Raw genomic sequence first — 18,244 nt, forward strand, 5'->3', positions numbered from 1 at the left:
TTCTATACCTTTTCTTATACCAATGCAAACCAGGATCGAGGTGGCCACAGGGCAAGTAGGGCAGCTCGTAATGTCCCTTTGTCCCTTTCTCCAGAAACTTCTTCCAACATCTCCTGAGGGATCCACAGACATTCATATGTCAGCTGGGAGATGTAATCCTTCCAGCATATCCTAGGTCTGCCCTGATTTCTCCTCTGAGTTGGCAGAGTCAACTAACCAAAGCTTGTGACCATAGGTGAGAAGAAGAATGACGATTGATCTGTGAATTGAGAACTTAGCCTTATGGGTTCCTCTTCACCACCACAGTCTGACACAATGCTGACATTACTGCAGCCGCTGCACCTAACCAGCAGTCAGAGTTTGATTCCCAGGTAATTGGAACACACCCTCCAGTCCCCTTTCTCAAAGATGGGAACCACCACCCTGGTCTGCCATCCTAAAAGCACTGTTCCCAACCTCCAAATGACATTGAAGATCTGCGTCAGGCATGATACCCCAACAACATTCAGATCCTTCAGCATTTTGGTATAGATTTAATTGATCACCAATGCTCTACCACTGAGGAGCTTTCTGACCACCCAAGTGACTTCTGGCATGGAGATGGTTCCTGGCCCTCTGAATGTTCCATCTGTGCCTCCTGAAATGAGGGTGTGCCTATAAGGTACTCATAGTGCTCCTTCCACCTTCCGCTAATATCCCCAGTTGAGGTCAGAGTTTCACCAACCTTGCTGAGAACTGCATGTCCCACTTTACCCTCTTGAGGTGCGAAATAGTTTTCTAAAACCTCTTTGAGCTCACCTGAAACTCATTCTGCAATGTCCCTTCAAAGTCTCCCCACACCTCAGCTTTTGCTTCCTGAACTGCATAAGTTTCAGCCTTTTGCCAGGCAGTACCTGTCTTCTGAATCAGGAATTCTCCAACTAGGCCCAAAAGACCTCCTTCTCCAGCTTGGCAGCTTCTTGTCAGAGTCCACCAATGGGTTCTTGGGTTGCCACCAGAACAGATACTCATGAGCTGACAACCACAGATTCTTGGCCTACGTGTTTGGGCCTACCAAGTTTTTTCCAGCAGCATCCTGTACCATCTGATCCAATTCACTACCAGATGGAGATGAGTTGACAGCTCAGCCCTTTTCTTCACTTGAGTGACCGGAACATATAGCCATGGGTCTGACGACACAACGACAATGTCAATCATAAATCTTTGGGCCAAGGTGCTCTGGTAACAAGTACACTTATGAGCTTCTTTGTATTTGAACATGGTGTTTATTCTGGACAAACTGAACAACATAGAAGCCCAATAACACCCCACCACTTGGATTCAGATTAAAAGAGCCATTCCTCTCAGGTACGCACCTCCATGTTTCCCAGGCATAGCCAATGTGAGTGTTGAAGTCCCCCAGCAGTACTATGGACTTGGTGGATGAGGCTATTTCCAAGCACCCCTACTACCCCCTCCAAGAAGACCGAACACTTGAACTGTTGTTAGGCACAGAAATACACAGTTTTCCCATGGCTTTCCTTTCCACCACTCATAGTCGCATTGAGGCAACCTTTTTGTTTACTGGAGTGGTTTGTGCATGGTCGCCAACCAGGGATTTGTAAGCATCCCCACAACTACATGGTGCCTCTCACCCTGAGCAACTTCTGAGTAGGAGAGAGACCACTCCCTATCAATGAGTTTGGTTCCAGAGCCAACACTGTAGAGGCAAGCCCAACTGCATGTAGTTGGTACCTCTAGTTGAAACCCAGCCTGGAGCTAGACCTGGGGGGATGTTGGCAGGCCAATACCTGGTGGCCGACAGCCCACGTAACTCAGACCAGCTCAGCCCAAATAAATATGTGGATTCACCATGTGGGCCCATCACCTGCAAGGCACAAGGTAGGGTTTGGGTGTAATTCCTGTTGGGCAGTGGCATAAGCTGAATGGTTCTAGGCATCACTTGCTCTTGGCTTGTGGTAATGTGAGAAGTCAGCAGCGTGGGATAATGGTTTGGGAATTGGGAACTGGTCTTCTAGCTGAAATGTTCTGGGTATTCTAGCTAGATAACTGCAGTTGTGCTCTTTAACAAAGTTCTTTGCTTAAATTTCTTAAGTAATATATCCAACTTGCATGTAAATGTTTTGTATTTGAAAACATATTATGTGTAAGTTGCTCACAATACGAGCATCTGCTTTACAGTGTGTCAAAATGTGAAGTAATGAGATCATGTTGATCTAGAGATGTTCCCTTATAACCAGCAGGGGGAGCTATTTCACTCATAAAGGACAATGGGACTTGACAGGTGGGTTACGCACAAAAACGGAGACTGGTCCGCCAGCCCTGAAAACCTCTGTGTATTCCATGCACTCTGATCTGGTCTCTGTTTTCTTACTATCCTGTGTCAAAACAAAGTTGTTTGGGTTACCATCTTCTATTGCCATCTGCTTTAACTGCTTCAGCAAGGAAAGAGGCAGCAGGTGGTTGTACATTTAGAATTGTTCTGGAAGCAGAAAGGAAGACACATGGACAGGTCTGCGTAATTCTGATTGATATAGGTGTCAAAGGTTGAAATATTTTGAGTTTGGACAGCTGGTGAGAGAATTAGAGTCATTTTATTGTTGTGGATTTATCATAATTCATTTTCATGGTTAAGTTGAAAAACGTGGTCAGTTAGAAAATCAACAACACATGTTGCATGCTGCCGGCCAGCTTAACATGAAGCCCCATCGCAGCACCCACACGCACACGCACACGCACACACCCGCACACACACACACACACACACACACACACACACACACACCTGAATGCACACTTCTCAGTTCTCCCCTGACAGTGATTCAACAGTTGAGGTGTGAGTTTGACAAACCAGGCACCTGACAGCCCCGCCCCCTTTCGTGCAGCCGAGGATCTATGTGGAGATGTCGCTAGGCAGCAAGGAATCTGGGTACAAAAAACAAGAAATAATTAAAGAACTATGTTAGCCAGAGTGAAAGAGATTAATCTCCCATTGTGCTCAACGAGGGTAATTTTATTATGTGATCACTGGGTGGCAGCACTGAAGGGTTCAGGAGAGTTTAAATAGGTCAAAGTAGTTTGCTCAGGGAGATATATGACTAAAGAAAAGCATACCAAGCCTTATCCATCAGCTGCCACACACGGGAAATGTTTTATGTAACCTGTACAGCCCAGCCTTCACAAATGCTTTCTGCAATGCAGAGAAGTGATATTAACTGAGAGAATAATACGAGAAGAGGTATTCTAACTAGATAACTGAGTGCTGGCTATTTTGCCCATGCAGTAAACTTTCACTATTGTCTCTGTTCAGTTCCGTTACACCCAGAGTACATTTTCACTGAAGAGAACATTTCCATTGAGCAATTTGTGTTTGTTTTTTATCCATCCATGTCATTGGTGAGCAGGACGTACTGTGACTGCGTGGTGAGGCCTTAGTAGGCATATGCCATATTCAGGGCCAGGTGAACATGGAGGAACTAGAGCAGAACATGCAATCACAAGGATAGACAAGAGCTGCCATGTTGCCCGAAAACTGCTTATGATATGTGACTTGTGGTGCAAACAGTGATCCCACAATAATATAGGCCTTTTTTAAAATATACATCGTAGGTCTTCTCTTTTTTTCAAAGCCAGGCAGGGGCAGTATAAGTTGTTCTCATTTGTAAGCGCACTCTTTCCATAACAATTGAAAATTGAAGGGGTTTGTTTGACGTTTTTGTGGCTGTTGGTAGCAATATGACCCGTTGAACTGTAGGTGATGGGTTTCTGTAGTAGGATGTTTCCTTTGGGATGGGGGACTGCTCTACCTACTAGTCCGAGGTCAGTCTTGTTGGCCAGGTTTAGTGAGTACTCCCATTGAGTAAGCTCAGATTAGTAGCATTGACTTTAGCCTGCCAGAAATGTTTGCTTTATTGCCTGCAGAGTTAATATCAGTGAACATGTGTACACTGCGCTCGCTTACACTGCACTTTGACACCAGACAGTCACGCGAACACAGAAACACCCAGCTGGTTTACCTTCTTTACATGAGCACAAGAAGAGGGCCCGCCACCTTCTCACTGCATTCACACTACTTCCAGCAGGCACCTGGGGTACCCCAAAACATAATGGGACACAGAGGAGTGATGGAATTTGGTATTTTACCACCATTGATTGGATGAGATGTTCTGCTAATTTTTTAATGAATGCTGTGGGAGTTCGAATAACTATGGTAGCACCTCTGTTGCCCTCCAGCCATAGTCATGAATTGAAATCAAGGCTATTAGTCAAGGGGTTGTAGAGCTGAGAGAGAGAACATAAACACATTTTTCTCTCTCTCTCCTGTCTTTCATGCACACAAAAACACATATTCAGTTGCAAGCACACACAGAAATGCACGCAGACGTGCACATGCTGACACACACATGGATGCACGGGCACACTCATGCATGCATGCACACATACACACTTTTAGTCTGTGTGGTCAATCTGCTTGCTCATTGTTTGTCAGTAGTATCAAAGTCTCCCCTAAACAAACTCCCAGCAGTGCTTGTAGAGACAACCCCCAGCATATGTGCAGGTGCATGTAAAATACATGTAGTCAGGTCAAGGCAGGCCAACTGCAGAGACCTTAGCAGGGGTTACACTTTGAACATGAACCACCAAACCACAGAACTATATCAGAATCTGAGGCACTGTCACCTAAGGTCACCAAAAATGGCCTCCACATTACAACAAGGCAAGCCAAGATGCAGACATGGGCTGAGCTGCTGTGGAAGGACTGACTGCAATTGCAGGTTTCGATTTAAAAAAAACACGCATGCGGGACAATCTCTACTTGAATAAATCAGGAGTGCTGAGCATGAGGGAATAGAAGGAGAAAAAAGGTAGACTCACGCATGCACGCACGCATGCACGCACGTACACACGCGAGCCCTCACGCGAAATGCTGGCATGCCGCAGAACACCTGACAAGTGCAGGTGCAGCCAAAAAAAAACAAAAAAAACCTTGACACGCTAGCTCATTCTTAAATCGCAGTCACCTGGCCTCTGGCCAAAGCCTCAGCGCTTGCTTTGGCTGCGTCTCCTCCCTTAAAATCTAGGCCCCACCCCCTTATGATGGTGACAGATCAAGCAATTATCAGAATAATCAGGTCCAACAAATTTTCCCTGACAGGGAATGTTGGGAACCTGTCCAAAATTCATTAATCATATGAAAACAAGCAAACAAACTTCATTTAGTGAAGTTTGTCATAAAAAATCCCTGGGGGGTTCGCTGTGACTCTGAAACTCTGTGTGAATCCAGTGATGAGCATTGACAGAAGTCAAGTTCAAACTATCTAGGCTGAAATGCAACTGCCTCCAGCTCTGTCAATGCATTCTCTGTTGCTGGGAGACCACTCTTTGGGTTCCTGTCACCGGCAGACTTTACCTTTTTTCAAAAACGACTCTTTCAAAAAAAGGCTAGTTAGTTCAACTGACCCCTGCTGAACACAGAGGCATGTATCTGAACCATAAGCCCCGTCTGTGGTCTAAACACAGGTGTCTAGGAGACTGGAGCGGATGGAGTTTGCTGCAGTTTGCTGTTCTGACATACCAAGGCTTCTTTGTGTCATTCAGCCCTCCCTGGGTAGATTGAGGAAACTGACTTTTCTGGACCACGGATACTGTTTGCGTGCCTTCAGCCGGTTCTCATCAAGGTGTCATTTTGGCTCGAACATAGTTTCTGTCAATTAAAATTTCTTACTACTTATCTGATTGTTTGTTTCCTTTTTATTGTTTGCATTTCACATGTGGACGATTTCAATGCACTTGCGGAATGCACCATGCAAAAATGAATTGAGCAGATTCTATGTGTGAAGCCTGTAATGTTATCACAGGAAACCTTCTTGTTCACCGGCGACAGTGGTCTGTGGTGTAAGGCGCAAAGGTTCCACTCGGCTGGAAAAAGTGGGCTTGAAATTAGCACAATATAGTCATTCATCTCACATATCGCAGGTGTATCAGAAAACCTGAACCTTTGCCAGAGACTTTAGAACATTTTGTCTGAAGAGCAGTTGCACTTTATTGTTATTATCGCTGCGTTCAGGTTTTTTTTTCTTTTTTTCTTCAAAATCCGACAGGTGGATTAATGCTAGAGCATTGTATAAACTCCCCTAGCCCCGGGCGTTCCGTCTGTACACCTCGGTTTCCTCTGTTATTTACAAGCTGTTCGCATGCACAGAGCGGAGTCGTGAGTGCAGAACCTGCCAGGCGGGTCTGGGAGTTGTTCCTGGGGGAATGTGCATCGCCTCCAGGTGCGTGGCTGCCTGACTTGCGTGAGGACGACTCTTTTATCTACACGGTTCATGTGACTTCTCCATTTTGCCTTGGGCAGGATACATTCTCACGGCTCATTTTTTTCTCTCCCCTGCACCATTGATAAAAATTGGTTCAATGAAGGAATGGCTGCATCTACAGGCCTGCTGAACTTAGGCCCGTACGGATGATTAGTGCTTCCCCTCAGACGTTCAATTCATATTGGCAGAGTTGTCTCTAAGCTGAAAATCGCATTACAACAGTTCTCACTAAGGTGAGCAAACATAACACAGAACAAACTGAAAATCTAATCCTACTGCACAAAGGGATTATCCATGGCACAGAGCAAGAGCTCTTACAGATGTCAATGGATTGGCACAACAAAACACAAGTCACTCTAAAATCGCATCCTGGGGTAAAAATATGAATGGATGGGCTATAGGCTACATGACTTGACCTTTCGATACAATGAATCAATTGTCACACAAAGTGAAAACATTTTAGATTTTTATATTATAATTTTATATAACATAAGTTCTTGCTAGGTTTTAGTTTGAAATCTTAAGGTGAAATGTTTTGAAAGAATGGGACATAAACAAGGTGGTATTTATTATAACTAAAATATTGAGCTCAGGGATTTAGGGTTAGGGTTTCGATGTGTGTGAAAGGCACCGGATGAGGACCTGATGGCGTGTGTGCATGAAGTCAGGGTTTATGATTAGGATTTTGAGCTGGGGTGTTGGATTAGGGTTATGGTTTAGATTTAGGGTGTAGAACTACGGGGCTTTCAAATTAGGGTTCACAGTGAGGATTATAGTAGCATTTTGGGTTGCAGGGCTAGAGTTGCGGTTTAGGATTGTTTGGAGGCTAGGATTGTGATTGGGGACAGGCTTTTGGCATTTTTTTTGGCAAGGTCAGCTTATTTGTATTTTTGTGAATTCATTTTGTGAATTTTCACTGTCAGGTTGCACAAATCATTTGCACTGTTTGGTGCAGACAACTGTTGCTATACGCATGTAAATGCCATGAAATAAAAGCTGATTCACTGTACTTTTAAGGGGTGGATCACCATTCTTCCAAAAGACATTTGGTGTTTTTATGATGGTGGTAGAGAGCACTGTCTAACACATCAGTCCAATATCTCCCATAGGTGTTCAATTAGGTTAAGATCTGGTGACTGTGAAGGCCATAGCATATGATTCACATCATTTTCACACTCAGCAAACCATTCAGTGTCCCCTCATACCCTTTGAATGGGGGTATTGTCATTCTGGAAAAGACCACTCCCATCAGGATAGAAATGTTTCATCATAGGATAGAGGTGATCGCTCAGAATAACTTTGTATCAATTTGCAGTGACCCTTCCCTCTAAGTGGACCCAAACCATGTCAAGAAAATGCCCCCTATACCATAACAGAGCCACCTCACTGTACGGGTCAAGCATTCAGGCCTCTACTGTTCTCTTTGTGTAGGCCACACATGCACTTGCCCACTTGTTCAGAATATGGTGAAGGATGACTCATCTGACCACAATTTTTTTCCATATCTCTGCAGACCAGTGCCTATGGTTTTTCTACTACTGAACTCAAATGTTCATTCATGTAATGAGGGGTTTATGCACTGCAACCCTACTATAATATTGCACTCTATGTTGTAGTCGACAAACTGTTCTTGCTGACAGTCTGACTACCTCCTATATTGACATTCTCGGGCACCTGTGAAAGAGCTGCAATTCTGTTTTTTCTTGCATATCGCACTAATGCACAAGTATCACAGTAATCAAATTTGTGTTTTTGACCACAATTTTCAACCCTATTTACTGATGTCTTTCCCACAGATCTAAATGCAGATGTCTCTTTCGTCACTGTTCCTATTGAAACATTAGCCAGATCATTACCCTACTGTAGAATGAAGCACCGTCCAATGAGTTTGGAGGCATTTGCTTGAAAATGAGCCGGTAACATACTTCTGTATACTTCATTCTGCTGCTGCTGCTGCCGCTCTCAGTGGTCACATTATCAATGAAGACAAGTGAGCCAGTGCCTGTTGGCAGCCATACATGTTCAAACCATATACCGCCACCATCATGTTTCACAGATGAAGTGGGGGGGGCTTTGTATCTTGGACAGTTCCTTTTGGCCTCCACACTTTGCTCTTGCCATTATTCTTATACAAGTGAATCTTGGTCTTATTTGCAATTGATTTTCCACATGGGTGAAATGGGTGTTTAACATTTTCATTAAATAAATGAAATAATAATTTTTAAAATGTGTTGTTGGCTTACTCTGTTTCCCTTTGTCTAATACAACATTTTGTCTAAGGATCTGAAACCATTCAGTGTGACAAATATGCAATAATAGAGGAAATCAGAAACAGGGCAAATACTTTTCATGGCACTGTATACACACACACACACACACACACTTGCTGTAGTGTTACATTAGCATTTGTGAACAGTGTCACATCTATTAAACTGACAGACCTGACTTCTCATACAAATGTCCTACTTCTCATACATATGTGCTGTTCAATGGTTTTTGAAGAATATAATAGCTGGAGCAGTGGTCTCTCATACACCCCACAGGAACATCCCCACATCACCTAAAGGCATGAGATCATAGAAAGACTAGAATGTTTCAGTTAGCATGCATAGGTATGCAATATTTTCACTCGACAGAAAAGAGTACACATCCATTTATCAAACAAAGACCATATTTTTTATTTGCGAGGCTAAGCTATGAATTAAAGATATTCAAAAATAGCCAAGAAATGTTTAATCAAAGTGCAACTGGGCTGTTCACATTGTGCAATCGTCTCAGCCCTCAAGCACACTCCAAAGAAGTTATACTAAATTGCTTAATTTCATTGAGTAGTTATACCCACATGGCTCTTTGAAGTCTTGCATAAAACATGTTATCCACTGCTTACAAATGATTGCTTCCTGCCAAAATATCACATTAATGAATGAAGGTGTTTATATAAATGAACATTGAATAGCATGTCCTTTTGCAATAGTTACCGCCTCTGCTTCACACACAAGAAATAACATGTTTCATTGATAACATTCACACAATTCCTTCATTCTACTGCAACAGATGCCTGACACCAGCAATCCAAATAACTGTCAAATAAAAGTGATACACTGTCAAAAGAGTTTGTATTTTTGAGCCAAACCACAAAAAGTGGAGGGGATTACCATACCTAAGAAATAGTGCGGTGTGAGGGCATGGGGACGAGCTGTTTGGAAAGATTGTAAAAGATTTTCTTGGGGCCCAAGTTTAATTAATTCATTTATTTTTAAAATAAAGGGGTTTGGAGGTGCTTTGGTGCCGTTGGGAATCACATTATGCCAAGTGCATATTAAATGACGTTTTTGACAGGTGCATCTTGGGAGATGGGCCGGGTGGTCTGATGGCAAGACTGTGCCCTTGGATTTGAGAAGAAACAAATGGTTTAGCTCACCAATTTCCTGTGAGCAATCAACAAACGCCACTCGCTTGTGTGAAAATGGATAAATGGATGGGGGCGTAAAGGAGGAGGTGCTTGTTCGTCCGGACTCTCACCCTTGGTAATATAACTCAGGGTGACACTGCTGTGTGCGAGTGCTTTTGCAGGACCTGGCTGTGGAGTAGCAATGCCAGAGATGCTGTGAATAATATGCCACATGTCAAGACTTAGGCCTTTGTCAACGGGAGTAGTAATTCAATTCTGTCAGCTAGCACACGGTAACCCACCGGGGTGTTGAAAGAAATGTCTGGTCGGAGCAGCGAGCGGAGACAGAGAGGCTAATGTGGTAAGTGTCTTGTAAATCAGATCCTGTGTCTGCCAGGCCTCTGCTGCTCCATCAACATTGACTCCTGAAGGCCCCCCCCCCCCCCTCTTTTTCAGCACACCTTTGTTACCTAATCCCTGCAACCGATCAAAGCCCGCTGCACTTCTGTAACTACTCCCGGAACATATATCTCTCCCGCGCTCCTATCAAACCCGCTGGGGGATTAATGAGGAGCTGGGCATTCGATAGCCCTTCTTTAGACCCCGCCGCCAGCTCGGTGTAATTGAATTATCGCTGAGTGCCGAGCGGCAGGTATTCAAAGCGCTCCGTCGCCTTGTGCAAACGGGACAGCGGGAACGGGCCTAGACGGAGTGTAGCCACAGTGGGTAAGGAACTGGGCTTGTAACCGAAAGGTCGCAGGTTCGATTCCCGGGTAAGGACACTGCCGTTGTACCCTTGAGCAAGGTACTTAACCGGAATTGCTTCAGTGTATATCCAGCTGTATAAATGGATACAATGTAAAATGCTATGTTAAAAAGTTGTGTAAGTCGCTCTGGATAAGAGCGTCTGCTAAATGCCTGTAATGTAATGTAATGGCTGTCATGCTGCATTTGAGCCCCCCTCAGAACGACACAGGCAAGAAAGCAGCCAGAATATCAGGGGTTCGCCACTGACCAGACCGTTAAAGAGCTCCCGCTCCACCCCTTCCCCAAAGCCAGAGCCAGATTAGAGGTCCCGCGAGCGTTAAAAATAGTCCGGAGAGAAGGAGGCGCCAAAATAGAGTCCGGTTAAAACTGAAAATTAAAAGATATCTGCATTTGGACAAACACTAAGACAGAGATGAGACAGACTGGCCAGTAAGAGGGAACATCATAACTCCCATGAAAGTGCATTAGAGATGGTCGAACGGGTGGATGATTTATGATCCGGCAGGGAAATTTTGGCAGGGCTGTCAGTAACTGCTAGTGTTGGTCTTTCATCTCCTCTGTGTGAAAGCACAGCCCTGGGGCCTCCAACATTTCCGAGGCGTTTTGGTCTGACAGCTTGTTTGATTACTAAAATCGTGAGTGAATAAACATTTCATCGAGCTGCAACACTGAAACAATAAAAATGTACCCACGTTTTCTCTCGAGCACGCACACACACACGCACATACGCACACATACACACACACACACACACACACACACACACGCGCACAGATGAATGTTCTCCACCGTGTGTATGACTGACATCGCTGACACCGGTTTCAGTGAAACTGATGAACAGATTTACATACTGCGCGAACGCATTCATGCACTGAGGCAGGCAGAACAGAGAAACACATAACTTAAAACCACACCACCCCATTAATAATAATAACCATAACAATACCTCACCCTGTACTTTAGTGATTATGAAAAGGATGTGATAAAACACACAGGATGTAATTAAATCAGGCAGCAACAACTCAACTTGTCAACATTCTTTTTTTTTAAATTGCATCTTCCTCTGTCTCACCAACAATATAGGTTACATTCCTCATTATGTACACATTATACACAGCTCACTTACATAAGAGTCAGTGGAATACACACACACCTGGGTTTAGGTGAATGGAGGTTTTGCAATCACTCACAGTGAGACCGTATCTGTAGCGACAGGGTGAATCAAAATCTCAGAGCAATGAGATTATTGATCAAGCCTATTTCAAGTTGGATTAATTTTTTATGTAACTTTTTGACATTTGTTGTTGTTTGTCATTCAAAAATCAGAACCCTTGTCAACAAAAAGATTTGAGTGACACCTAAAACCTTGATTTGGAAAATTGTGTTTTTATTCTGAGCACACAGTACAAAAAAGCGGAGGCTCCCAATCTTTTTGACCTTCTTCAGAGTGTGTCTCTACTTCAGTTTTACCAAAAGCACATCAGAGTGCACCAAAAAAGGAAGTCAGTGTCAATGAGGCAAAGTAAGGTCAGCCCAAGCTTTGAATCACAGTGTGTCACTAACGAGCAGTGAGTACACAGAAATACAGATATATTTTCCGGCTCAAGTACACGCACTCACACATAAGCACACACCCTGCCTCCTGCACGCACTGTCTCTCTGTGACACGCACATTCTCGCCCTCTATGGGCTGTAATTGACAGACAGAGCAGTGGCGTGAGAAGCTGGATAAGGAACCGCGGCGGCACTTCCTGCATTTCAGGCAGGAGCAAGAAACTGGGTGGAGTCTAGCTCAGGTGACCAGTCCTTGGCGCGAGAGGGGAAAGAGAAGGAGTGCAAGCGAGAGAGAGAGAGAGAGAGAGAGAGAGATCAGGGGGCAGTGGAGACAGAGCTGCACTTCCTCACAGAATGAACAAAATATGAGGACATAAGAAAAAATGTATTTTCTAAAATTGGAACAATTTCACCTAAATTCTCTAATTACCATAATCTGGAAAAACTCCCCTACATACTCAGGGAGAAAAAAGAATGTGTGGCATTGTTTGCAAGATATGTGGCCTCCTGTCACAAAATGAGGGACAACCAGTGAGGCACCATCTATGTTATCTGTATTGTTAGTAGTCTTTATTTTTATTATTGTCCTTATTAGTGTTTGTCTGTAGGTTTGGCTTTGGTTATTTGTTTGTTAATTTATTGCATTAATCGTGTCTTATTTGTTATTGTTAATTGTTTAATTGTGAATTGCTTTGGCAATATTGTTATATAGTCATGCCAAAGCATTATTGAATTGAATTTAATTGAGAGAGAGAGAGACAGAGAGAGAGAGAGAGAGATTCAGTGATCCCCTTTTGGCTGGTCAAGAACAGGAAACTCACACGTTGTCTTGACCGAGCCTCAGTGGCCTCTGATGACCCTTAACCTGCTGCACTACAGGCCTCACTTTCTTCCTCAGAGGAAATTGCTCAGTCTTGCTTTTTTTTTAGAGCTCTTGCAAGATATAATAGCACACACTTTCTTAGCCTTAGTAATGCATGACACAAGATTGCAATTTCCTACGTTTCCTGTATTTTTTATTAATGTTTTCCGATGAAGTGATTCAGGATCATTTCATAATAGCAATCCAAGAGGCATGCTCTCATACACTCATTGCACCTTTTTGGGTGATGATAACTCAAACCATTTAGTCAAGCAAGATCAATCAGATCCTGAGACTTCCTCTCTGTGTGCATGCACATTGAGCTGCGTCATCAAAGACGGCACAAGATACTTCATTAAAATGTGTACCAGCAAGTGTTTGTGTGTTTGTGTGCATTCCTACCGTGTTGCACAATACAATTACACAAATATTGCCTTGCTCTGGATACTGAACAATATGGTATCACGTTTTCTCTTTTCATATTTTTCTTTTAGTCATGATTGTTCAGCAGCGTGGCTGTGATCTGTTTAAGACACATTGTTCCTGTGACAGGAGCATAGCATACCTGATCATTTAGTCACTCAGCTCCTTGTGTACAGGGAGAGACTGAAAACAAGACAATCGCCATAAACTTTAATGAGGCCCAAAACGCAGCTTAGGTGGAGCTCACCACACCCGTGTGTGCTTTTCGTCCTCGCAACTCTTTTTTATCCAGTCCCAGGTCCCCAGAAGCTGATAGGGAAACAGTGCACTATGGGGCTTACCCCTCTGCGGACGAGTTTAGCCGACTGTACAGTGTGTCTGTGCAGGACGTTACATGGCTTCTGTCCAGCGCAGAAACACTTCTCTGTTACAAGGGCACTAATGCTGACTGGGCAAGATATACAGTATATATGCTGAAGAGCTGAAAGTAGCAAAAGAGCTTCACATAGGTTTGTGTTTTTGTTGAACTATTCAATTCTCCATTTGTCCATCTTCCCAGAATTCAACTTGGTCTCCTTTTATGGGGGTGGGGAATCATTTTTTAGTTTTCAGGTTTTTTTACAGTAATTTTTTTTAATAGAAATGGATTGTGCTCTTATTTCAATTTCAACCATCTTTCCATTCATTTTCCATTTTTGATTCATGATCAGGCTATGCTTCATTTGCTTTATTAATGTGTACGAAGCCCTTCCATGTCTTGTTCATGTGATGTAAATAACTTTGCGAAGTCAACTGAATAGGCCCCCAGGTTAAACTTAAATGCCCTCCCTCCTGAAATACCCTTATGCCGACTCTGTCAGCACGCCATATAGGACAAGTGGCAGATGCTCTCTTAGTTGTTCAAGAGCACACGGTATGCCTTTTGTCTAGCTCCATTCCCCGTTTTGTTAAATGCACTCAAGAAAATATATGTATAGCTTAAGAGAGATTTGTAGTACAGCTGTTTTCACCTTCATTTTGAGTACCAAATTCATGTGCTGAAATCTATAACCAGATGGGTTTTGGCTGCTCAAACTTTTTTTTTCAGTCAAAAAATGTCGCTGAAAGTTGTGGCAAGCAGACTGAGAGGTAATGATGTGGAGATAAGGCAGCATTGCCACAGGTGTTCATAAACCTTTGGTGTTGCGACATTTCAACTGGGAGAGGTTCCATACAGGAGCTCCACTAGACCCTGCCCCCCTGCATAGCTCCTGCTCTCCTTCAATGGATCGCCCCACTCAAACATAGAGAGCTGCGGCCTGGCACTGCAATGCTTCAGCCGCAGCTCGTGTCAATAAGCATTCTTAAGGAGCACTCAAAGTGCAGCTTTAATTGAATTTATTCATTCCAATGTCAGTTAAAAGATGATACAGTACAAGCCTGCAGGTAAAAAGAGTGGTTATGAAGAGAAGCCAACAGATGAGGAAAACAGATTAGGTGCTTTGAGAATCAAATCAAGCAATCAGAATGTTGGAGTCACAGGGGAATTAGGGCTTCTGGGCCAACCTGGCTGCAGGTTTGTTTTGTGTTTTTGGGACTCTTGTTGAAGTCGGGTGGGTGGAGGGGGAACATCACAGCTGCCTTTGGGAGACAGGAGTTTATTCAGGACAGGCAACACCTTGGCCCGCTATGGGGAGCAGTACAATTCAAAGGCCTCCATGAATTTATGTAAACACACACATACACACACAAAAAATGTGTGTGTGCAAGTATGCGCGGGCATGAACGTGCTTACCTGCACACATGTACCCACATGCACAGACAGAAAGACACAGACTCACGCACGTACACTCACACGCACGCACACACACAGACATATTCCAAATTCTTTTGACTGTCCATCCCTGTAAGCACCCTCCTTAGTTGATTCCTGTGAAGAGTTATTTGCCTTGCTAGCAGTATGATGGGCTCAGAAGACAACATGGAGCATGGACTCTCTCATTAAAGGACTGCAGTGGAACACCATAACATCCAAAGTGTAAAGGGCAATTCAGTGATTCGGTTTTCCAGGGGCAATATGCCAGTACAGACTGCTCACGAAGCTACCCGTTGAGCAATCATTCCTCTGTAGTATCTGAATCACCTTGGTTAATATTTTAATGATTTTTTCATACTGATGCAAGTTGGTAAAAACAGTGCTCATGGCTATGAAAATGTCTTTATATATTTTCCTCAGGATTTATGATAATATGCCAATAAAAGATTAATGTTTGTCTGATTGTATTTGACATTTAAACTGATGCTGTTGTGGCAGTGTGTCCATTTTCTATTTCCAAATCCACTTACCGTACTGAGCATCACTCTTCTGCAGTAGGATAACGCCTTCATTGTAAAAAAAACCTATAACCTACAAAAAACCTACAAGAGGGTAACCGACCATTAAAGCCAGGAATGATAAAGTTCCTGAACATAATTCAATGGCAGAATTGCAAATATACATATATTTACATGATAAATAAGGTGGCTTTGTGAGAAAGGGAAAGAAGATTAATAGTGAGCCAACATATTTATTTTGTAATTAGAATGGCTATGTTGTGAAATACCTCTAATGAGGCCCCTTTCAAGAAGATGGAATGTAAGAAACTGTTTGCTTTGTTTGCTTTGCAGCTGACTGGCACTATAATGCTCTTATCGTAAAAACAAAAAACAACAAACGATGGTAATAAACTGAGAGAACACATATTTCTACGAAAAGTAACAATCAATGATACCTGTTTCCAGCCATGCAATTTTAAACAAAATCTATCAAATGTCAGAAGTTCTGAACTACTTTCACTGAACCATGAGGAATGAGGTAGTCTCTTATTATCTGACAAAATGTATGGCAAACCCTGGAGATCTTTGACTCAGTGCAGTCCTTTTACGCTGTGACACCTACTGGGAATATGATGCTACTGTGGGAGCTTTTGAAGTCAGCCACAGATAAAAATGCATTGTATTTAAACATTTTTAAGTTTATTTCCCATAGGGGTTGCATATTTATACTTGTAAATAAACTAATGAATTATTTTGTTATTTAAAGCTACATGGAGCCAAGGTGATGACAAGATGAAAACTGTGGGAAGTGTGTCATTTTGGGGCAAGTGGGAGAACTGCATTTGAACTGCATTGTGATATTAAGTGTGGAATGAAACGGAGCTCTCAAACAAACAAAACTCAGTCTTAAAAACATATGGCATTTGTGTGCAAGAGAGAGACTTGCTGAAAATGACTCAAGGAGTTGACCCTAAAAGTGAAAGACTAATGTTTTACTCCCAGAAGAAAAAGATCTATTTGTCCTTACAATTACGAGCTGCCGAAGGAAGACTGTAAAGTTATGAAAATACAAACCTATAGTGTGATTTGAAGAAAGACGTGTTCCACAATGCATCGTAATTCTGATGGTGCTGAGAATCAATCACACTTCCCATCCCCTGCAATTAAACCATAACCTCTCCCTCCCCGATTCCCTTCCTGCTGCTGAGAAAACTGCGGAGGAAATCTGAATCACCCTGTGGCGGATATGAATAGCTCCACCACAATGAGCTGTTCAGGCAATTGAAGCCACTCTGACTATTACAGCTGTGATGATGAATTTAGTGCTATTGCCACTATTGTAAAATGTCTACACCGAAACTTGCTTTGCTTCAGCAGTAGTTCAGACACGTGATGATACAGGCTATTCCATGGCCCATACACATCTGTATGGCACCACATATGCATATTCACGTAGACATGTGTATGTACCCACACACACACACACACACACACACATATGCACACATGCACACACGCACACACACGCACACACACACACAGGCAGTAGCCAGCTACATCGGATGTCCTGTCTCACTGGGGTTAAGGAAGAGACGTGTTATGCTTGAACTGGATTCAGTTCATTACTCAACAGGGGCCTGGGGGATAATCTGTTTGTGCCGTCCAAGAAAAACACTGGGTGGTGCAGATAGATGCCTGGTCCTCCACACAATGCTCTCAGTCCTGCCATCCCAATGCTCCAGTCCACAAGATAGAGGCCTGCACCCACTCGTCTCTGTCCCACGTCAAATTTCCGAATCCCAGCCAATTTGCACCCCATTTTCTTTCTCATCCAATGAATACTTTATTTTGGTTAAGATATTTTCATCTTGCAGCTACTGACACTGACACTGTGCTCTGTGCTCTGACAAGAACACAGACTTCCCGAAATGTCCGTGCTGCATTTGCTACCCTATAGACATCAAGTGAGTTCCCTTTGTGGGCAAATTCCGTTTGATTACATAATTAAAATAATTAATTTTAGCAAGCAGATGTATCCAAGTGTAACGGCCCCACCCCCACAATGAACAGCAACTAATTTTGTACCTGGATACAGTTTAAATGGCCAAGCAATAGAACAGCAATTTATGATTAATGAAAATTTAATGTGACCTTTATTAAAATTAAATGCAAGATTATTTCAGATAGCTTTTAAACTACACTGGAAAAGACTTTGTAATGCAATAGGCTTTTTAATGAAGCAGGTGGAAATAAAAGGATTTTTTTTTTCTTTTTTTTTTTGTCATCTAGCAGACAATTCCCACTAAAATGCACTCAGAAAATACTAATCATACTTTTCAGGGGCAGATGACAGCTTACATTATGTATGATTTGATTTATTGTAAATAAAATAATACCTTATGTCCGAAAACTAGCCTACTTATGGAACAGATATTTTACTTTTATCACTCAAAAACATTTTAAAAAAAATATTTCCCACGAAGGTTGTCGAATTGCTCTGTTCTTTTGGCACGCGGTAGAGGGCTGAATTGTGCCTGTACAAACCAGAAATGGCTACTGACTTGTTGGAGGAAAGCCCTTCAAAAATATATCGTATCGATGCCAAATCCTATATTTACACAACGGCAGCTCTTC

Source organism: Anguilla rostrata, chromosome 5, assembly GCF_018555375.3.
Source record: "Anguilla rostrata isolate EN2019 chromosome 5, ASM1855537v3, whole genome shotgun sequence".
In the NCBI taxonomy this organism is placed as follows: Eukaryota; Metazoa; Chordata; class Actinopteri; order Anguilliformes; family Anguillidae; genus Anguilla; species Anguilla rostrata.